This window comes from Stomoxys calcitrans, chromosome 1 (assembly GCF_963082655.1).
Source record: "Stomoxys calcitrans chromosome 1, idStoCalc2.1, whole genome shotgun sequence".
Lineage (NCBI taxonomy): Eukaryota > Metazoa > Arthropoda > Insecta > Diptera > Muscidae > Stomoxys > Stomoxys calcitrans.
This window is the reverse complement of record NC_081552.1, coordinates 193,496,917-193,519,694: the sequence shown is the minus strand read 5'-3', so window position 1 is coordinate 193,519,694 and position 22,778 is coordinate 193,496,917.

The window sequence follows — 22,778 nt, the reverse complement described above, 5'->3', positions numbered from 1 at the left end:
TGACAGACCAAGAAACAAAACTGATAGAATCTGACGAAGAATTTAAAAATATTGATTTAGTGTCATTACTATATAAGCATAATATTATTATATTTACTCTATTAATTCCTAAATACGGAAAAGAAAAATATGAAAAATATCGTCTTTTTGAAATTTTGGATGATAAAAATGAAACAATTAGTTTTAAGCACAAAGAAATATTGTTAAAAGACGGTATTGTTTACGAATTTAATGAGAAATCGGAAAAAGCAAGCAATCTTGTAAAATTAAATGATGAATGTATTATCGATATTTTTACAAAATCCATAATAAAAAAATTGCATTAGAATTAAGAAAAAAGCAGAAGAAACAATAAAAATTATAACGCCAGGCTCTATTGTAATACAGAAATTTCATAAAACCAAAATGAAAACTACTTGTGGTCATAATATTTTTGTAGAAGGAACAAAATGGATTAAATACAAAAATTGTACTTTATACCTTAAAAATCAATCTTTTACAAATGTCGAAAACACTATTAAACACCATTATTTAAACCCTGAGTTTATTAAAGCTATACCATTTACAAATACAACCAAAGAAGAACTTACTATGGAAATATTGGACACAAAAAATGTCCAAAATAGAAACAAAATTGAAAAACATCAAAAAGTGTCAAATTACCATTATACATGTCTGTATTTGTTAATATCAATTATAATTATACTTATTTCATATCAAAGTGTAAAAAGATTTAAGTTAAATCTATCATCGACTCCGAGGACGGAGCCCGAAACAAGCGTTGGGGGAGTTACAGGGCCACCCACGCTGTCCGCAGAAATTTAATTCATTATGACTATGGATTTTTGCAGCATTAGCAAAAATCCATGATCAACGAAATTGTCGCAAATGGATTTTGTATATACAAAATCCATTTACCCCAACCAGCCACAGAGAAACAGAGATCAATGCAAATATCATTTGACCACCCATAGCGAGCCATAATGAAAACATATACTATGAAGAATTCATCAGCTAATTGTAAACATTTATTTATTAAGCTAGCGTTAAGGAAAATTTGAAATAAAGATTCAGTTAGACTTGAAACTTACACAAGAGAAGTTTGTATCTAAAACTTCTAGACAACATTTATGCAGACACGGTAGCAGATGCTGTAAATAGCTGCCTGGTGAATGTAGTCCTTGGGGAACGACCGCCGCCCATTGCACCTGAAGAAGTCGACTTTGCCCCGGCAAACCAGAGTAGTAATGGCTCAATTACATTCTGGCAGATGCGGCCGCCTCAATTCCTACAGAGCTAGGATTGATGCCGACGTGCAAGATGTATGTCCCGATTGTAACCAGGGACCTTACGATACACGTCACCTTTTTTAACTGCCCAGCCAGACCCACTGGACTCAGACCGAGATCTCTGTGGACGCAGAGTTCCTGGGTCTTGACACTCAACAGACGAAAGATAGAAAATACAAACTGCTACAACAACAACAATTATATTTCCCATATATTGTCTACCATCAATATTCTCCAGTGATATTATCTCACCCCAGTGTCCATATAAATTGAGGAGTAGATAAAACGCAGTTTGACGACCCATTTATTATTTTGCCATGAATTGCATTTAGCTACAACACTAAACCGTGAACAAAATACAAAAACAAAACAGAAACAAATCCAATAGAAATTGAAGATAAAAAAAAAATAATTATAAATAAATGAATGCTTAACGTTAATCCTATAGATCAGTTTTTATTAATGGCAATCATTTGTTGTGCACTTAATTGTCCACCATCAGCGACACCTCCAATAATGCAAAACCAGTGACTTAGTTAATTTGTATGGGCAACAGCAACTTAGCAGGCCATAGTGGATGCCAAACTCAAACACGTACCGTTGATGTTCATTGTCACTCGGCCGATCAATCAACATTCACACCCATTTCAATGATTTATGGAAATAATGCGACAAATCTTGTATGGATGCGATAAACACTTAGCCATACATAATGTATTAGAAATGTTTGATTCTCTGCTTGCCATTAACCATCACACAGTGGGTGGAATGTTGATAAAAATTAATGTACATCCAGCCAACTTGCATCTTTTGCTATGCATTTGATATTCTTATATAAATATCCTCTTTTCAAGTTTGTTATGGGCAGTTGACACTATAGTCTATATGATGAAACTCAATTTAAGACGTAGCGAACTAATATCGGGCGATCGAAATAATTGCTTCTCACAAATAACGAGGCAATGTTGGGTGATCGATTTACTAGAGCTGCGATACAAGTTTATGGCCTAGACAACACTAAGTGTGGCCAAATCCAATCAAACATTTCCTTTGAAAAATTTGTCATTTTCTATTTCACAGATAAAAATAAGAAAAAAACAACTTTTGTTGTAAAACCGACGACGAAATTTGTTAATTTTCCTGCAACAATTTTTTTGAATTTAGACCCAAGGTACAAATTTGTTATTGAAAAGCCCTCGCCTTGCAAGCCAACATATAACAACAACAAAAGCAAAACAACAAAAACCCATTTTACCAACGATATCACACATGTGCTTGCCTTGCTGCACAGCTTCGGTGTGTGTGGTTGATAGTTAGTTTTATTTTCTTTGTTCAGTTCGCGCTGTTTTTGTTCTCGTTTGTTTATTGCTGCACTCGTGTTTTTTTCTCTGTTACACTCTCTACTATTACCCTTAAAAACAAATTTTAATCATTTTGCCTCCGCTGAGGATTGAACCCATGATCTCATGTTTGGAACTCTTGCACGCAGCCTCTAACCTACGGACATCATCTTCCTTATGGTGAAATTGCTTAATAAGTATTGAAGCACAGTAATAAATGTATCAATAAATTCAATTAAAAATTCAATTTAAAAAAAAAAACAAAATTGTGAAAGGATGACCACCACCTCGGGTATATATGTAAACCACCTTTCGTCATAATCCTGCGAAAAATGCATAATTTATGCTCCCATAGTAGCTACATCGAAATATGGTCCAGCTATATTCAAAAGTGGACTGATCTGAGCCAAATTGAAGAAGGATGTCGAAGACCCTAACACAACTCACTGTCCCAAATTTTGGCGACATCGGACAATAAATTCGCCTTTTATGGCCAAAGACCTTGAATCGAAAGATCGGTCTATGTGGCAGCTATTTCCAAATCTGGACCGATCTGGGCCAATTTAAAGAAGATTGTGGAAGAGCCTATCACAAATCACTGTTCCAAATTTTGGCAAAATCCAACAGTAAATGCGTCTTTTATCGGATCAAGAGACCTTATATCGAGAGATCGGTCGATATGGCAAATCAGGACCGATCTGGGCCAAATTAAAGAAGAATGTCAAAGGGCCTAAAATTGAAATTGAAGAGGGATGTCAAAGGGCCTAACACAACTTACTGTCTCAAATTTCGTCAATATCGGTCAATAAATGCGCCTTTAATGGGCCCAAAACTTTATATCAAGAGATCGGTCATATGGTGGCTATATCCAAATCTGAACTGATCTGGGCCAAATTAAAGAAAGAAGTCGAGTGGCATATCGTAACTCACTGTCCCAAATTTCAGTAAAATCGGATAACAAATGTTGCTTTTTTTATACAATAAAAGTCATTGTGTAAAATTTCAGCCAAATCGAATAGGAATTTGCCCCCTTTAGGGGCTCAAGAAGTAAAATAGGGAGATTGATTTATAGGGGAGGTGTATCAGGCTATAACCGATTCAAACCATATTTTGCACGTATGCTGAAGGTTATGGATGAAGCCGTTGTACAAAATTTCAGCCAATTCGGAAAATTATTGCGCCCCCTAGAGGCTGAAGAAGTCAAGATCCCAGATCGGTTTATATGACAACTATATCAGGTTATGCACCTATTTGAACCATATTTGCCACAGTTATTGGAAGTCATAACGAAACATGTCATGCAAAATATCAGCCAAATTGGATAAGAATTGCGCCCTTTAGTGGCTCAAGAAGTCAAGACCCCAGATCAGTTTATATGGCAGCTATATCAGGTTATGGGCCGATTTGAACCATACTTAGCACAGTTGTTGAAAGTCATAACAAAACATCTCATGCAAAATTTCAGCTAAATTGGATGGGAATTGCGCCCTCCAGAGGCTCCCGAAGTCAAGACCCCAGATCAGTTTGTATGACAGCTATATCAGGTTATGGACCGATTTCAACCAAAATTAGCACATGTCATACAAAATGTCAGCTTAATCGGATGAAAATTGCGCGCTCTAGAAGCTCAAGGAGTCAAGACCCAAGATTTATATGGCAGCTATATCAAAACATGGACCGATATGGCCCATTTACAATCCCAACCGACCTACACCAATAGGAAATATTTGTGCAAAATTTCAAGCGGCTACCTTTACTCCTTCGAAAATTAGCGTGCTTTCGACAGACAGACAGACTAACGGACGGACGGACATGGCTAGATCGACTTAAAATGTCATGACGATCAAAAATATATGCACTAGACAAATATTTCTGCGACTTAGGTGGGGTGAGTCCTGAGGGATCTGGTTCTCAGTCGTGTGGCTCTGGCTGGCAGCTATACACGTGACATGTGTCGTGTGGTTCGAGGTCAAGATCGGGACACACATCCAGCACTTTGTCATCAATCCTTGCTCTTCACGAGTTGAGGCGTCTTCATATGCCGGATTGTGCCAGAATTACTCGTGTTTGCCGGGGGAGGTCAATTTCTTTTGGTGCAATGGGAGGCGGTCGTTCTCCAAGGACCACATTCACCCGATAGCTGTTGACCGCATCTGCTACCGCGTCTGCATGAACGTTGTCTAGACTCGCTTGATATGCCCCTTGATTGAGAGTCTGTCTCTAGAGTAGATCATGCACATAAACCTTAAGGCTTCTGGGCGGCAGATACCCATCCACAAGATGATGATTTTCAGGGTGGGAATCCTTTCTCCATGCGACTATCATTATTATGTTTGAGTGAAAAATGTGGCTTAAGATTTGGTGGCAGAAAGATAAGTAGAATGAAAGATAAGTAGAAGTTAAACAGTGCCGGAGATATCATCCCAACTGGGAAAGTTCTTGTTTCACTCTACGGTGTTTCGACTAGCTTGTCCAGGTAGACGTTAAATCTATCGCAGATGTCATCAATGGATGGGAGCCTGCTGCCATAATTGTACAGTCGTCCGCATATGATACAATCTCTATGCTCCGCCCGGAGGGGGTGGAATGAAAGATAAGTAGGAGTTAAACAGTACCGGAGATATAACCCCACCTGGGGGAAGTCCTTGTTTAACTCTACGGTGTTTCGACTTCTTTTCCCCGAATTCCGCGAATGACTGGCGATATTTCTCTACCCCGAGTTTCAGGCCGGGCTGGAGGGATGTGTTGGCGATGTCCTCAAATAACTTGGCATGGCTGACCGTGTCGAAGGCCTTCGACAGGTCCAGTGTCATGAGGACCGTCCCATCACATGGCCTAGGCTGATTGAAGCCACGGCAAATGTATGTGATGATGGCATGTAAAACAGTTGTTGTGCTATGCGTTCTTCAAAATTCTTGCTAATGTTCGGTGAATGGAAATTCTCCAACGAGGCCCGATCATCTCGACTACTGGTGAGAGAAGGGAGATCGGTCTGTTCGACTTCCCCAAACTCAAGTCCCTTCCAGGCTTCAGTAGCGGGATCACTCTGGCCCTCTTACAGATATCGGGAACTATAAGAGTGTTCAAACACAGGTTGAGGACAGTTTTAAGCTGCTCAACTCCAAGTATTTTCAAACTCTTTAGCATCAGTGTAGAGATTTCTTCGTGGCCCCACGCCTTTTGATGACTTGACATCACGGATGACATTCGTAACTGCAACTACGGCAAAATTTGATGGCTGTTCATCGGTTCGGATACCACGGATACAACGGATGGCCCTCCAACTAGCCTTATAACTCTGGGGATGCTCCAAAGATTGAGGTTGAACAACCGGTAAATTTCTTGGGGTCAGTTACAATTATGTCGCTCCGGTAGCCGAGTTGGTAGCGTACACGAATTGCCAGAGCGGAAGTCATGGCTTCGATTCCCAACAGAGGCTTTGGTATGTCACTTCCGGTCTCAAATAGTTCAAACGGCAACCCATCGGCTCCTGCTGCCTTAATGTTTTTCAGCCTGGTTACTGAGGCTCTTTGAATTCCATTAATTTTTGGGGAGAAACTTCATTATGAAATAAATTCCCAATCTCAAAAATGGAACAAGCCCCAAGCTAAGTTTTTAGGGAATTATTTCATTATACCCACCACCATAGGATGGGGATACACTAAACTAGTCATTCCGTTTGTAATACCTCGAAATATTCGTCTAAGACCCCATAAAGACATATACTCTTGATCGTACTGACATTCTGAGTCGATTTAGCCATGTTCGTCCGTCCGTCTGTCAAAATCACGATAGCGCTCCCAGCCGACGCGGGATAACTATGAGCACCACACAAGCAGAAACTTTGAGCTCCGACTTGTGTGGTGTTCATCGTTACCACGGGAAGATTAGCTGAAAGCTATCGGCCGCGTCCACAGGGGTCAGTTACAATTATGTCGCTCCGGTAGCCGAGTTGGTAGCGTACACGAATTGCCAGAGCGGAAGTCATGGCTTCGATTCCCAACAGAGGCCTTGGTATGTCGCTACTGTGGTATCACAATGGTTTTAATTTTGGCGACAAACCTATGTCGCCAAAATTGACTGAGGTCCTGTCACCCCTATTTCCGGGGCTTGAGAGTAACTTAGCAGTAGACCACAGCTTTCCCAAAACTGTAAAAAAAAAATGCAAAATTTGCCCATGAACATTCCACTAAGGAACAGGGGCAAACTTCTCACATATCAATGAGTGCAGTCCGATTCAAGTTTAAGCTCAATGATAAGGGGCCTCCTTTTTATAGCCGAGTCCGAACGGCGAGCAGCAGTGCGACACCTCTTTGGAGAGAAGTTTTACATGGTATAGTACCTCATAAATGTTGCCAGCATTAGGAGGGGAAAACCACCTGTGAAAATTTTTTTTCTGATGGTCTCGCCAGGATTCGAACCCAGGCGTTCAGCATCATAGGCGGACATGCTAACCTCTGCGCTACGGTGGCCTCCGTACCTAAGTTAAATTCCAGCCTGAAATTCCGCTTATGTTCAACGTCCGGCGCTCAGAGGTAATGAAGTCGGGTGGTCGGTTGTTGGTGAGTGGTGGTCTGATTCCAAAAAATTGGCTTGGCAAGATACGCCACTCAGGAGATCGATCGAGGGATGCAATGGAAATGTGTGACGCGCTGCTGCACCTCCTCGTAGTTCTAGTAGTGGCATCCATGCAAAATGTGGAGCCTTCAATCTGATCTGCCAATGTTATTCCCCGCTGGTCATTACCTAGGGGGGAATGCCATGAAACATAATGCACATAAAAATCTCTTAGAATCAGGCGATAATGGCCAGACAGTGGGCCACTAATGTCTGGCCAGTAAACTTGTCCATTAATCGGGACACAATAACCAACCGGCGTTATGTACACATTGTATAGCCCTATCTCGGCAGTACTGGAACTGACTGCTATGTCCATACATTGCATGTAGGGTTCACTGGCGCCAGTCGCTGTATAGATGGGTCTTTACTGCACGGAATGTGTGTATCACGATGGTCAATCCCCCATCCCCACTCCATATGCAATCCTTACGCATCACATGCTATCCGTGGCAACTGTACAGGTGTTGGTCAACTTTGTCTACTGGATCGCTGGAACCCAATTTGTTCCTCTGACTCATAAAATGTACTATCCCGTCGTTCTTGCCTCTGAGACCATTGCAATTCAATTGCAAGAAGGGAACACCTAATTGCCGGCATTGACCCGGCAATATTGGGGCCTGGGGTGCTGCTCTTCCGTATATTGCCGCACGGGAGGCGTCAGATAGACCGACGACGAGGACGCCGAAGGCTATGTAGAGTCTATTTGCCAAAATCACTTTGAACGTTTGAACGATTTAATCTATAAACTTTGTTTTTTAGGTTTTAGAAGCATTCACATGAAAGCAAAATACCCCATTGTGCGATTGAGAGGGGAACAAATTATAGACATCCACTCGATTGATTCTCCATTCTAAAGTCGATACTGAATAACAACAGATGTAGCATATATGATGTCATTTGAAAAAAAAAACGCTGATACGGATTTCACATCTAAACTCGTCTTCAATGGAATGCTTCGATACTGAGGACTAGTAAAATATCATTGGGGTTGGATTTGCGACTCAGTGTAGAAAAAATCTAAAGTGCTTTAGGTGAAAAAACTTTAAAACGGCGAGAAAGCGAAAATAACAAAATTTCCCACAAATTAGTTCAGTTAATTACTTTATGTGGCCATTACGGAACATTTGTTCCTCTCTCCGAACGAAGAATTGATTTCCAAGCGCCTCGATCTTCCGCGCTGCTTCTCCAAACTCTGGACGCACAGTTTCGAGATGTAATTCATGACTTGGTCTTTCCTTCAGAGTTTAGGTATTCCCTGCTGCTTCTCCAAACTCTGACGCGCAATTTCGAGGTGTAATTCATGACTTGGCCTTTCCTTCAGAGTTTAGGTACTCCCCTTTGGGGGTATTCTGTTATGGTCGCCTTCAAAAGATTTCTCCTCATTTTCTCCTTCGACGCAAATTAGTCCATAAATTTGTTTATGAAGTTTTTCTCTCTTAAACACTCCAAACACTGCCTCGTCTGCTTTCACAAGTATCCATTCAGCGGAGCCGGAACACCACAAAAGCTGAAACTTTGAGCTCCGACTTGTGTGGTGTTCATCGTTACTACGGGAAGCTTAGCTGAAGGCTACCGGGTGCGTCCACAGGTTGCGGATGGTGGAAAGCTCCGTTTTTCAGCGGAGTAGCTGCAAATACGGCCGCGGGCAGTCAGCGATTTTCGAGAGAAGAGTCTCAGTGAAGAGTCAGGTGGCACTTAATTATATACTGAGTGCCAATGATACTCGAGTTGACAAGACAAGAGTTATTGGAGCCTTCAAATAACCAATGGCCAACATTAACGTCTGTTCCCAGATTAGGGGCGGCTGCAGGCGAGCGCCGGATCTTGGAGCATACGGTTCGCCACAACGAGGGACATATGTGATCCCACAAAACCCATGCGGTTGGGCCCTGTGCCAGTAAAAACGGACCCAGCAAACGAAAAAAGGACCATGATTTGCGGATCTGCATTTGGAATGTCCGCACTCTTTATAGAGAAGGTGCAGTATACACGCTGGCGGATGTATTAGAGAAGTACAAGGTAGATATTACCGCCTTACAGGAAGTATGATGGACTGGGAATGGCGTCACTACAACACCAAACGGTGACCAGCTATACTATAGCTGCCATAACACGAGGCATGAATTTGGCTGTGGATTTGTGGATAGTCGGAGACTGAAACACCTTGTCTCCAGCTTTACTCCGGTGGGTGAGGAGAGGCTAGCCAAAATCCGCATAAAAGCCAAATTCTTCAACATCAGCCTTATTTGTGCCCATGCCCCGACGGAAGACAAAGACGAGCAGACCAAGGATATTTTCTACGAGCTCCTAGAGAGAGAATATGACCGCTGGCCCGCCCATGATATTAAAATCGTTCTGGGAGATTTTAATGCGAAGATAGGCAAGGAAGAGATTTTTGCTCCAACAGTCGGAAAGTGTGGCCTCCACGAGATAACGTCCAGTAATGGGTTGAGGCTGATAGATTTCGCCGTGGCAAAAAACATGGTAGTTAGTAGCACCAGATTTCAACATAAAAATATTCACAAAGCCACATGGCTGTCCCCCGATCAAAACACGAGGAACCAAGTGGATCACGTTGTGATAGATGGAAGGTATTCATCCAGCGTGTTAGATATACGATCGATCCGTGGAGCGAATATAGATTTGGATCATTACCTTGTTACAGCAAAGGTTCGCACCCGTTTGAACATGGCGTAGAAAGTACGATCTGACACTGCACGGAAGCTGGACATTGAAAAGCTGCAAGCACAACCGATAGCAGCGGCATACTCCACTTGACTGAACCAACTGCTTGATGAAAATGCTCCTTGTATCGATAATAAAATGGCGATGTGACAAACCATTGCCCAATCCATGGAAAATGTTGCGAAATCCGTACTTGTGTACCGAAAGCCTCCTCCAAGAAACCCATGGTACGACCAAGAGTGTCGAGATGCTACTGAAGCCAAGAATGCGGCATATAGAGCAACCCTGCAATCAGTAGCAACGCTCCAGATGAAGGAGAGGTATCGGGAAAAAAGAAGAGAGGAGAAACGTCTATTCCGCAGAATGAAAAAGGAAATGGAAGGACCTGAGTGTGAGCGAATTGAAATGTACAGGAGTCAGAATAAAGTCCGGAAATTCTACCAAAGAATTAAACATCAAACCGTAGGCTTTGGTGCAGGCATATCCTCCTGCAGAGACAGAGAAGGAAATCTGGTAACCGACACAGATAACATGCTGAGGATATGGAAATAACATCTTACCCAACTGCTAGTGTCCGACGTTAGCGGCGAGGAGGATACCGCAGAACCAATCCCTGATCATGGTATAGAATATTTACCTCCTAGTCAGAATGTGGTCCAAGTAGCAGTGACCCGACTAAAGAACAAAAAGGCAGCAGAAGCCGACGGGTTACCCGCTGAACTATTTAGGACCGGAGGCGGCACGCTGATAAGGCGCATGCATCAGCTTATCTAAGCAATCTGGCTAGAAGAACGCATACCCGATTACTGGAACCTCAGCATACTATGTCCCGTATAGAAGAAAGGAGGCAAGACGGAATGTTTCAACTACAGAGGAGTCAGTCCTCTCCCCATCTTAGAAAAGATACTCTCGATCGTTCTGTGTGAAAGATTAAAACCTAAAGTCATTGCGATAATTGGGCCCTACTAAAGCGGCTTTAGACCTGGTAAATCCACCCACAGATATTCACACTGCTCCAAATCTTGGAAAAAGCTCGAGAAGGACAAATCAACACTTGCCATCTCTATGTTGACTACAAAGCCGCTACCCCTTTAAGTTCAAAGGAATTTTAAGCCATGTCTGAGTTTGGTATCCCTGCAAAATTAACAAGACTCTGCAGGATGACACCTGCTGATACGCGTACCTCAGTAAGAATAGGAAAGAATCTCTCCGAACCATTTAATACCAAACGAGGTTTCACACAAGGAGACTGCCCATCGTGTGATCTCTTTAATATCCTGCTGGAGAAGATTATACGAGAAGCAGATGTGAATAGATATGGCACACTTATCACAAGAGAACAAATGCTACTCGCCTATGACGACGACATCGATATCATAGGTTGGTCTCTGGAAGTAGTAACTGCTGTCTTTGAAAGAATCGAAAGAGAGTCAGTGAAAATGGGTCTGGCAGTAAATGAAGATAAGACGAAATGGATGGTTTCAACTCCCAAAAAGCCTTGCACATCCGAGCAGATAAAGAAAATGGAGAAAGTTGGGAAACACAACTTTGAGACAGTCAGTAACTTTATCTACCTCGGCACCACCGTAACCGAAACGAATGACACCAGTTTTGAGATTAAGCGAAGAATAATACTGGCAAACAGATGCTACTTTGGACTAAATAAGCAGTTTAGAAACATGACCACCTCTCGACAGTCGAGGATTACACTATACATGGCACTGATACTACCTGTGCTGTTATATGGTGGTTCCGAAGCATGGGTGGTTGTGAATGCAGATGAGGCAGTGCTTGGAGTATTTGAGAGAAAGATTCTTCGTAAAATATATGAACCAGTTTGCGTTAATGGAGAATATGGGCGACGTATGAACCACGAGCTGTATGAACTGTATGACGGTGATAGCATAGTAAAACACATCAAAATACAACGGCTGCCTTGGCTAGGTCATGTTGTCCGAATGGATGAAGAAGCTCCAGCAAAAAAGTCTTTTGAAGGCAAACACGATGGTACACGCAAACCGGTAAGACCAAAAGCGAGATGGAGAGTTCAAGTGATCAGAGACACCTCGAAACTTGGTGTCCTAGATTTTAGAATGAGCGCAGAAGATCGAGGCGCTTGGAACGCTATTCAACGTTCGGCTGATGGAACAAACGCTCTGCTATAGCCAATTAAAGTATGTGAATAAGGTTGAACGCCTAAAGCTAGCCGCTTGACATTTTTCACCGATTCTTAGTATTGGGGATTTCAAATGGATCATATCGGTTCAGATTTAGATATAGCTCCCATATAAACCGATCGCCCGATTTGACTTCTTGGAGCCTTACAAGCCGCAATTTTTGTGCGATTTAGCTGAAATTTCGTATTTGGTGTTCCATTATGACTTCCAACAACTGCGTCAAGTACGGTCCGAATCTGTGTATAACCTGACATAGCATCCATGAAAACCGGTCTCTCGATCACCCTTGTTCAGTTCCTAGAAGCTTGATTTTTTGCTGGTTTGACAGAAGTTTAGTATGTAGAATGAAATTATGCCCTGTAACTAAATTTATTTAGTATAAACTTTTAGCAGGATCCATGGTGGTGGGTTCCCAAGATTCGGCCCGGCCGAACTTAGCATGCTTTGAAGGGGTATGAAAATACACTACCATACAATCACTTACATTCGGTTTGGGTTCATACCAACCATTCATTATCAATGTGAACAAATTGCGTTCGTACTCGTGCTTTGATAGATAACCCAAGATAAATACAAAAGGTGTCATATTTGTACTAAACTTCAACAAAATGTTCATACAACACCTAACGCATGTATGGGCAGGGATAACCTTAATCAGATCTTAAAATCACATCCTATGGCTTAAGTTGCTGGCCTTTTCAAACATAAATATACACTGTCTACTTGATAGTGATAACTCCAGATTGTTTATTGTTTTTTAGGGAAATTTTTGTTTATGACCATTCAGGGGTCATAATCCTAATCTCATCATTCCAGATTTTCTTTCTAGGTAGTCACGTTCGCCAGAGGAAAACACGAAATTATTCCAACGAATAATACTTCTTTTTGGCTGTTAAAATCACACTACAGTCCTTTAAAATAGAGATATTGAACTGAAAATTTGCACAGATTTTTTTTTTTTTTTTTTGTTCATAGGCAGGCTATATCGGACTATATCTTCATATAGCCCCCATATAGACCGATCCACCGATTTAAGGTCTTAGGCCCATAAAAACCACATTTATTATTCGATTTTGTTGACATTTGGGACGGAGGGTTGTGTTAGCCTACTCGATATCTTTTTTCAATTTGGACCTGATCGGTCCAGATTTGGATATAGATGCCATATAGACCGATCTCTTGATTTAAGATTTTGGGCCGATAAAAGACGCAATTATTGCCTGACTTCGCCGACATTTGGGACAGTGAGTTGCGACAGATCCTTCGACATCCTCTTGCAATTTGGTCCAGATCGGTCCAGATTTGAATATAGCTGCCATATAGACCGATCTCTTGTTTAAGATTTTGGGCCGATAAAAGCCGCATTTATTGTCCGATGTCGCCGACATTTGAGACAGTGAGTTGTGTAAGGGCCATCGATATCCTTCTTCAATTTGGCTCAGATCGGTCCAGATTTGCATATAGCTGCCATATAGACCGATCTCTCGATCTATGGACATGGGCCTATAAAAGGCATATATATTGTCCGATGTCGCCGACATTTGAGACAGTGAGTTGTGTTAGGGTCTTCGATATCCTTCTTCAATTTGGCTCAGATCGGTCCAGATTTGCATATAGCTGCCATATAGACCGATCTCTCGATTTAAGGATATGGGCCCATAAAAGGCGCATTTGTTGTCTGATTTCGCCGGCATTTGGGACAGTGAGTTGTGATAGCTCCATCGACATCTTTCTGCAATTTGGTCCCGATCAGTCCAGATTTTGAAATAGCTGCCATATAGACCGATCTCTCGATTTAAGATTTTGGGCCCATAAAAGCCGCATTTATTGTCTGATTTCGCCGGCATTTGCGACAGTGAGTTGTGATAGCTCCGTCGACATCTTTCTGCAATTTGGCCCAAATCGGTCCAGATTTGGAAATAGCTGCCATATAGACCGATCTCTCGATTTAAGATTTTGGGCCCATAAAAGCCGCATTTATTGTCCGATGTCGCTGAAATTTCAGATAGTGAGTTGTGTTAGGGCCTTCGATATCCTTCTTCAAATTGGCCTAGATCGGTCCAGATTTGAATATAGCTGCCATTTTGACCGAACTCTCGATTTAAGGTCTTGGGCTCATAAAAGACGCACTTATTGTCCGATTTCGCCGAAATTTGGAACAGTGAATTGTGTAAGGCCCTTCGACGTCTCACCTTAATTTGGTTCTAGATCGGTTCATGGTTGATTATAGCTGCCATATAGACCGATCTCTCGATTTAAAGTCTATGCCCCATACAAGGCGCATTTATAATCCGATTTCGCTGATGTCGAATAGCCTGACTTATGTTAGTCTATTCGACATCCGTGTCGTATAAGGTTCACATCGGTCTATATTTGGAAAAAGCTACCAAAAAGACCAATATTTTGTTTTCCAAAAAATTGAACAATGACTTGGATATATTAGACCTCTCATTATCCGTTCTGAATTTGGTCCAAATCGGACCAATTTCGATATAGCTGCTATGGGGACATAAAATATGAATTTTTCGGCGGACTATGAAAGGTGGTTTACATGTATACCCGAGGTGGTTGGTATCCAAAGTTCGGCCCGGCGGAACTTAACATTGAATTCCCTTGTTCTGCTACATTGAATTTAGTGGCCCTTGAATTATAAATATCTAAGGTCATACTGGCATTCTAGTTTTTTCTTTGGTGGCATTTCGCATGCCTGGATTGAGTCGTTTGACGGCAGAAAGTTCAAGTAAAAGCTGCTTATAAAATGCCTTAGTTTAGAGACAGAAGACATACCACAAACCATTTTTGCTCCTTGCTGTTTAACAAGGCGTTTCCAAAATTATAAGGCCTTCCATTCTCATATCCAAAAGTAGGCTTACAGAAGGCCGTATGCCGAAGTTGGTTTTGAACGTGTAAGACAATAAAACAAAAAGAATAATGCCCTATTGATTGAGAAGGAGAGAGAGAGAGAGAGTCTACTTAATTTAAAATCTTTCTCTTTAGACTGGGATCTTTTTATTATACCCTCCACCATAGGATGGGGGTATACTAATTTCGTCATTCTGTATGTAACTCCTCGAAATATTCATCTGAGACCCTATAAAATGTATATATTCTTGATCGTCATGACATTTTAAGTCGATCTAGCCATATCCGTCCGTCCGTCCGTCCGTCTGTCTGTCGATAGCACGCTAACTTTAAAAGGAATAAAGCTATCCGCTTGAAATTTTGCTAAAATACTTTTCATTGGTGTAGTTCTGTTGGGATTGTAAATCGGCCAAATCGGTCCATGTTTTGATATGGCTGCCATATAAACCGAACTTGGGTCTTGACTTCTAGAGCCTCTAGAGGGCGCAATTATCATTCGATTTGGCAGACATTTTCTACAACGGCTTCTCTCATGACCTTCAACATACGTATCTAATATGGTCTGAATCGATCAATAGCTTGATAATGCTCCCATATAAACCTATCTCCCGATTTTACTTCTTGTAAAACCATGTCCGTCCGTCCGTCTGTCGAAATCACGATAGCGGTCGAACGCGTCAAGCTAACCGCTTGAAATTTTGCACAGATACCTAGTTTTAATGTAGTTCGCTGGGGATTGCAAATGGGTCATATCGGTTCAGATTTGGATATAGCTCCCATATAAACTGATCGCCCGATTTGACTTCTTGAGCCTCTGGAAGTCCCAATTTTTGTCCGATTTGGCTGAAATTTTGCATGCAATGTTCTGTTACGACTTCCAACAACGGTGCCAAGTACGGTCCAAATCGGTCTTTAACTTGATATAGCTCCCATATAAACCGATCTCCGGATTTGATTTCTTGATCCCCTGAAAGCCTCAACTATGACCGATTTGGCTGAAATTTTGAATGCAATGTTCTGTTACGACTTCCAACAACGGTGCCAAGTACGGTCCAAATCGGTCTATAGCCTGGTTTAGCTCCCATATAAACCGGTCTCTCGATTATCCTTTTTCGGTTCCTAGAAGCTTTAATTTTTGCTGGCTTGACAGAAGTTCTGTATGTAGAATAAAATGATGACCATCAACTAAATATATTTTGAATAAATCGTCTCGACTCAGAATCACTTTCTGATTCGAATTAGCTATCTTCGTCTGTCTGTCTGTCCATGTTAACTTGTGCCCAAAGTACAGGTAGCAGTTTTCATTCAATCATCTTAAAATTTTGCACAGGTATGTTTTTCGGCCAAGAGATTTTGTCTGTTATTCTCTCTATTGAAATTGGAAAAACTCGGTTCAGATTTGGATATAGCTCCCATATATATGTTCGTCCGATTTGCAGTAATAATGTTACAAAATGGTCATTTTTTAACCGATTCTCTCGAAATGTGGACGGAGGGATTTTCTCTTGACTCTAGACATAACTGATGAACTTCATGGAAATCGTTCAGATTTAGATATAGCTGCCGCATATGTATATCTCCCGATTTTCACTCCAAGAGCCATAATATCTAAGAAGTTTGCCTCAAATCGGATCAGATTTAGATATAGCTCTCATATATATGTTCGTCCGATTTTGAGAATTATTGCAATGAAATGCTCATTTGCTGACCGATTTTTAGCATGAGGGAAATTTAGCATGAGGGATTTTCCTATGACTGTAAGAAATACTGGTGATTTTCACAGAAATCGGATCAGATTTAGATACAGCTCTCACATATATATATTGCCCGATTTTCGCTCTTAGAGCCACTGCAAGAGCATTTATTGACCAATCTTCCCAAAATTGTTTACAACGCTTTCCTCAATGCCTACCATAATATCTTAGAAGTTTGCTTAAAATCGGTTCAGATTTAGATATAGCTCCCATATATATAATCGTCCGATTTTGAGAAATATTGCAATTAAGCGCTCATTTGTTAACCGATTCTCCACTGCCTTGAAGACCCAAATTGTCTTGGTAAGCAAATATTACGTCCTGTTTGGGGGTTGTTGAAGTGGTGGGACGTCTCCTAGACCGTTGATCCCGAATGTTGATATCAGATTCGTGGTCTACTTTCAAATATCTTTAATTTGAGACCCATATTTCCATAGTCGGCAAACATGACCGGTTTGGGGGTGTTTTGGTGGATGGGCGGCCACTCATTGTCTTGGCCCATATTGCGATGGTCAGCAAATACTTCCTATTTGGCAATATGGGGCTCAAATTAAAGGGATTTGAAAGTGCAGCACGAATTTAATATCCATATTTGAGTCGAAATGTCTGAAATGCCATCCCTCCCCTAATGAGGACATTACCTTAAGGAAGAATCTTACCACCAGGAACCGAGAAGGAGCAAATTCTCACACATCAATGAGTGCTTTCCGATTCAAGTTTAAACTTAATGATAAGGCACCTTTTTTTAAAGCCGAGTCAGAACAGCGTCCCGCAGTGCGACACCTCTTTGGGGAAATTTTTTTAAAAGACCATGCATGGCATTTTGTACCTGCCAAATGTCGCCAACATTAAGAGGGGAAAAACACCGCTTTATCCGATGTTCTCGCCAGGATTCGAACGCCTTCAGCGTCATAGGCTTCAATGGCACGAAATCGATATCCGCATTCAGGGCATAGTGCCCCACCCAAAAAAAGATATTAGAGACATAAAGAAGGCACAGCGGAACGGGCCAGGTTCGGCTAGTTCTTTGTATATAAACCTGATCTTCTGAACTCATAAAATCGTATTCTAGTTATAAATAGCGGCTATATAGACCAATCTCCAGACTTAAAGTCTTGGGGGCAATAAATTGGTCACTTTTCATCTGATTTCGATGAAATTTGGCCTGAACTCGCTGTGCCACATTTCATCGAAATGGGATGAAATGTTTCTTGTATAGGCTCATAACATTATATCGCAAGATCGGTTCATTTGGTAGCTATATCCAAATATTATCCGATTTGGACCACATTTGACAGGAGTGGCTAGTTGTCTACCAGAACACACTGTGCTAAATTTCATCGAATTCAGGTAATTAATGAATCTTTAATGGCCTCAATAACCTATATCCAAATATAGTCCGATCTGAACCACATTTCGCAAAAATAGGTAGGGCTCTAATGTATTTATATGGGAGCTGTATCAGGCTATAGACCGATTCAGATCATAATAAACACGTATGTTGATGGTCATGAGAGGATCCGTAGTACAAAATTTCAGGCAAATCGGATAATAATTGCGACCTCTAGATGGTCAAGAAGTCAAGATCCCAGATCGGTTTATATGGCAGCTATATCAGGTTATGAACCGATTTGAACCATACTTCGCACAGTTGTTGAAAGTCATAATAAAATACGTCATGCAAAATTTCTGCGAAATCGGATAGGATTTGGGCCCTCTAGAAGCTCAAGAAGTCAAGATCCAAGATCGGTTTATATGGCAGCTATATCAGGTTAGGAACCGATTTGAGCCGTACTTAGCGCAGTTATTGGAAGTGATACCAAAACACCACGTGCAAAATTTCAGTTCATTCGGACCAGAATTGCGCCCTCTAGAGACTCAAGAAGTCAAGACCCCAGATCGGTTTATATGGCAGCTATATCAGGTTAGGAACCGATTTGAACCATACTTAGCGCAGTTATTAGAAGTGATACCAAAACACCACGGGCAAATTTTCAGTTAATTCGGACCAGAATCGCGCCTTCTAGAGACTCAAGAAGTCAAAACCCCAGATCGGTTTATATGGCAGCTATATCAGGTTATGGACTGGTTGTCAACCATACTCAGCACAGTTATTGAAAGTCCTAATTAAGCACCTCATGCAAAATTTCAGTCAAATCGGACCAGAATTGCGTCCTCTAGAGACTCAAGAAGTCAAGACCCCAGATCGGTTAATATGGCAGCTATATCAAAACATGGACCGATATGGCCCATTTACAATCCCAACCGACCTACACTTATAAGAAGTATTTGTGCAAATTTCAAGCGGCTAGCTTAACTCCTTCGAAAGTTAACGTGCTTTCGACAGACGGACGGACGGATGGACAGACGGACGGATGGACAGACGGACGGGCGGACAGACGGACGGACAGACGGACGGACAGACGGACGGACAGACGGACGGACAGACGGACGGACAGACGGACGGACACGGTTAGATCGACATAAAATGTCACGATGATCGACGAATATTTCTCAGACGAATATTTCGAGTAGTTACAAACAGAATGACGAAATCAGTATACCCCCGTCCTATGGTAGAGGGTATAAAAAAGAATATCGTTTTTGCCCTGAAACTTGAAACGAATTTAACTGCCTAATGTAATGACGTGGAGATTGCTTAAAAAAATAGAAACAATCTCTTACTGCTAATCCAAAGACCATAATCATAAAATTTAAGATTAAAGGCACTTAAAATGATCACCTTCTATGAGGACAGAGACATATTAAGCGATAGAACTTTCTCCAGATAACCTGTGACAAAAAAAAAACAACTCAAAAGTTCAAACTTAATTGGGTTACATGTAAAACCGATAAGGAACAAAAAAAAATCGAAATGGCTACATTTTCCAACCACATCATGCATTAGGAAAAGTGCAACTTTTCAGGAAAACCCTACAAAAACACAAACGGCAAAATGATAAAGACTGTTGCATTCAGTGGTGGCCCAAAACGGATGTAATGCCATCTTTGGAATTTCAAATTGATGGCCTTACTTTGACCAAGTTTCTACACTTTTCACATTCGTCGCATTTTTTTGCTCTTTTGCTGTCGGAAAGTAAAACAGACCAAACGGCTATCATCATCAGTAGCAGCAGCTATTTCAAAAAAAAAAAAGTGCACACCACGTAGTCGTCAGCCTCATTCCTCGTTATCACCGCCATGTCATTATGGAGCACTTTGAAGAGACCTCGTGAAAATAGAACACAACTTGACGACATATGAACTGTTTTATGGGACTTGTTGGTGTTTCCTTCACCGGGCCAACAGAGGAGAACAGCAGCCAAAGTTCAAATAGAAACTGAAACTGAAACCTTAGACATACAAAAACTTTGTTAACAAGTTGAGGCACATTAAAAATTACTTTTACACTGCCATTGATGAGGGCAGTAAAAAAAAGAGCAGTAAAGTATGGTATGAAAAGGAAACAACTTGAAACTTGGACATTACAAACAGTTTTAATAGAGAATGAGTTTTCTTAAAAAAAGCTGAAGTTTAAAGAAATTGCCTGCGAATACCAAAATTGAAAGGATTTTTTTTCGTAAGACAAATTCTTGTACAACATTGATATTCCGATTTGCCAACAAACCACATTCATTTTTCACAAAATTTAAAAGCACCAAGAACTTGAAGAGAAATTCTCACCCAAAAATACAAAAGAATGATCAAATAGAACAAATTTTTTAAGGCAAAAACTAACAGAATTTTTTAAGCTTTTGGCAAAATTGTGTTGACACAAAACAGCATTGGTATGACATAGAAAGCAAATACAGAAAACTCTCCTACAAAATCCTGGAAAATGCCAATCCCACAAATAGTTGTTATGTTCTCTTCTATGTGGCCCAAGATTAGGCAACATATCATGATGTTGTTTGCGCCTAAAAGTAGACAACAAACCTAGCAGAACAGTTCTTGCCTTTTTGTGGGTAGCAAACTCAGTTTGGGGTATAGAAATCTGCAAAAACCAAGTCCCCGTTGACAAAGTGAGAATATCAATCAATTTTGCTGATTACAAGTTCTTAAGGCATCAGCATGTCGTGTGTGTAGTTTTTTTTGTAAATTTCTAAATGACTCATTTAAAAAGCCACTATGTGAATCACTACCGCATCACAGCAAAGGTGACAAAATGCTGCAGACAATACTGAATTCACCTTAGGTTAGGGTAGGTTGAAAAGAGGATGGGAATATTAATCCACCCCATGCGACTATGGCTGTAGTTGGCTAGTTATGCACTCTTAACACTAAAAAGTAACCTCGAAAAAGAAATCTAAGTTAGGAATTCAGTGCTACTTTCAAAATCCTTAATTTTTTCCACACCACGCCCCTCAGTTGGTTTATATCTGGTATTGTGTCCCCACCTAAGTAACGGTGTCTGTGCAATGACAAAGTAAATGCTTCAACGTCTCATCATCTTCCCCACGTGCCTTCCACAGGCTATCACTTGACGAACCGATTTTTTATAAGCAAGCTCCAAGTTCCATCTGTCTCGTAATGATGGCGAAAGCGCTACTGAACTCCTTCTTGCTTCTTTTCAGTAATAGCCTCGTACTCTCACGATCCCCATAGGATTTTCGCCTACCGACCGCAAAGTGAATGCTTCAACGTCTCTTCATCTTCCCCACGTGCCTTACACAGGCTATCACTTGACGAACCGATTTTTTATAAGCGAGCTCCAAGTCTTATCTGTCCCGTTATGATGCCGAAAGCGCTACTGAACTCCTACTTTCATAGCACGTACTTTCACTCCAAGACTGTTCGTGACCTTACCATCCTGGTTGTTATTGCCTTTATGGCGATTTTACTCTACGCCGTAAAGATATTCACACTCGACGTCCTTGCGTTAGCACCTCACCAACTCACGCACTTTCCGTGATTGCCCAGATCTCCACCTGCAGGATCGTATTATGGTCAGGCAGTCTAAAACAGATATCAGTCCCTGGGTTCTCAATGTAAACCCCCAGGCACACTCTGTCTTCTAGCTTTGATCCATCCGTGTAACATGATCTTCTAGATGGCAATACTAGGGTTCTGTCAATCCAAGACTGTACCGATAGCAGTAGTGCCTCGCACTCGACTTCAGCTCAGGTTCAGCTCAGGTATCCGATCGGAAACCTTTTCCCTTTCTTCCAGGTTTCCTATCGTTGCCTCGATTTTACCGCAATGGTATGACCTGCTCCCATTCTCTATCCATTCTCCCAACGCCTTAAGTCTCATAGCCGCAGTGGCTGCCTCACACTTAAACTGTATGTCAATGGGTCGGACATCTAGAATAGTCTCCGGTACCCTAGTGGGCGTGGTCCTCATTGCTCCGCCTATGACAAGACAACATGTTCTCTGAACCTGTTGCATGGTCCTTATGTTGCACTTTTTCTCCAAAGCAGACCACCAAACTACTGAGGCGTAAGTAAGTATTGGTCTAATCACGCTCCTGTAGAGCCAGTGGACTATCCTAGGATTCAGGCCCCATTTCGAGCCTACGGCCCGTCAACATAGTGCCCAACATCTGTGAGCCATCTCAGTACGCTGCTTAATGTGACACTTGCAATTCAGTTTCCTGTCCACGTGGTGCGTCCTCGTAAACAGGCATATTTTAGTCTTCTCTGGATTAACATTGAGACCTCTGTGTCTAGCCCAGTCATATGCCATATGCATGACCTTTTCGGCCCTTCTGCATAGCTCGTTCGGATCCTTACCCCTTAGCAGTATTATAACATTGTCTGCATCAAATCTCTCCTCAATCAGCATCCATAATAGGTCATTTTTGGTGGTCACTCATAGGAGTGGCGATAAAATGCCCCCCCTGTGGCGTGCTCTGTGTCACTTTCTCCCTTATATTTATGCCATGGGATACACAATTTATCCACCTGTTCCTTAGCATATGGTTTATCCAGTTTCTTAGGATCGGGTCCACCCGTCACTGGTCTAAGGATTGGATCAGTGTGTCGGTCCGCACTTTGTTAAGAGCCCCTACGATGTCAATGCATACCGCCAGTGTGTACGTTTTGGCTTCAA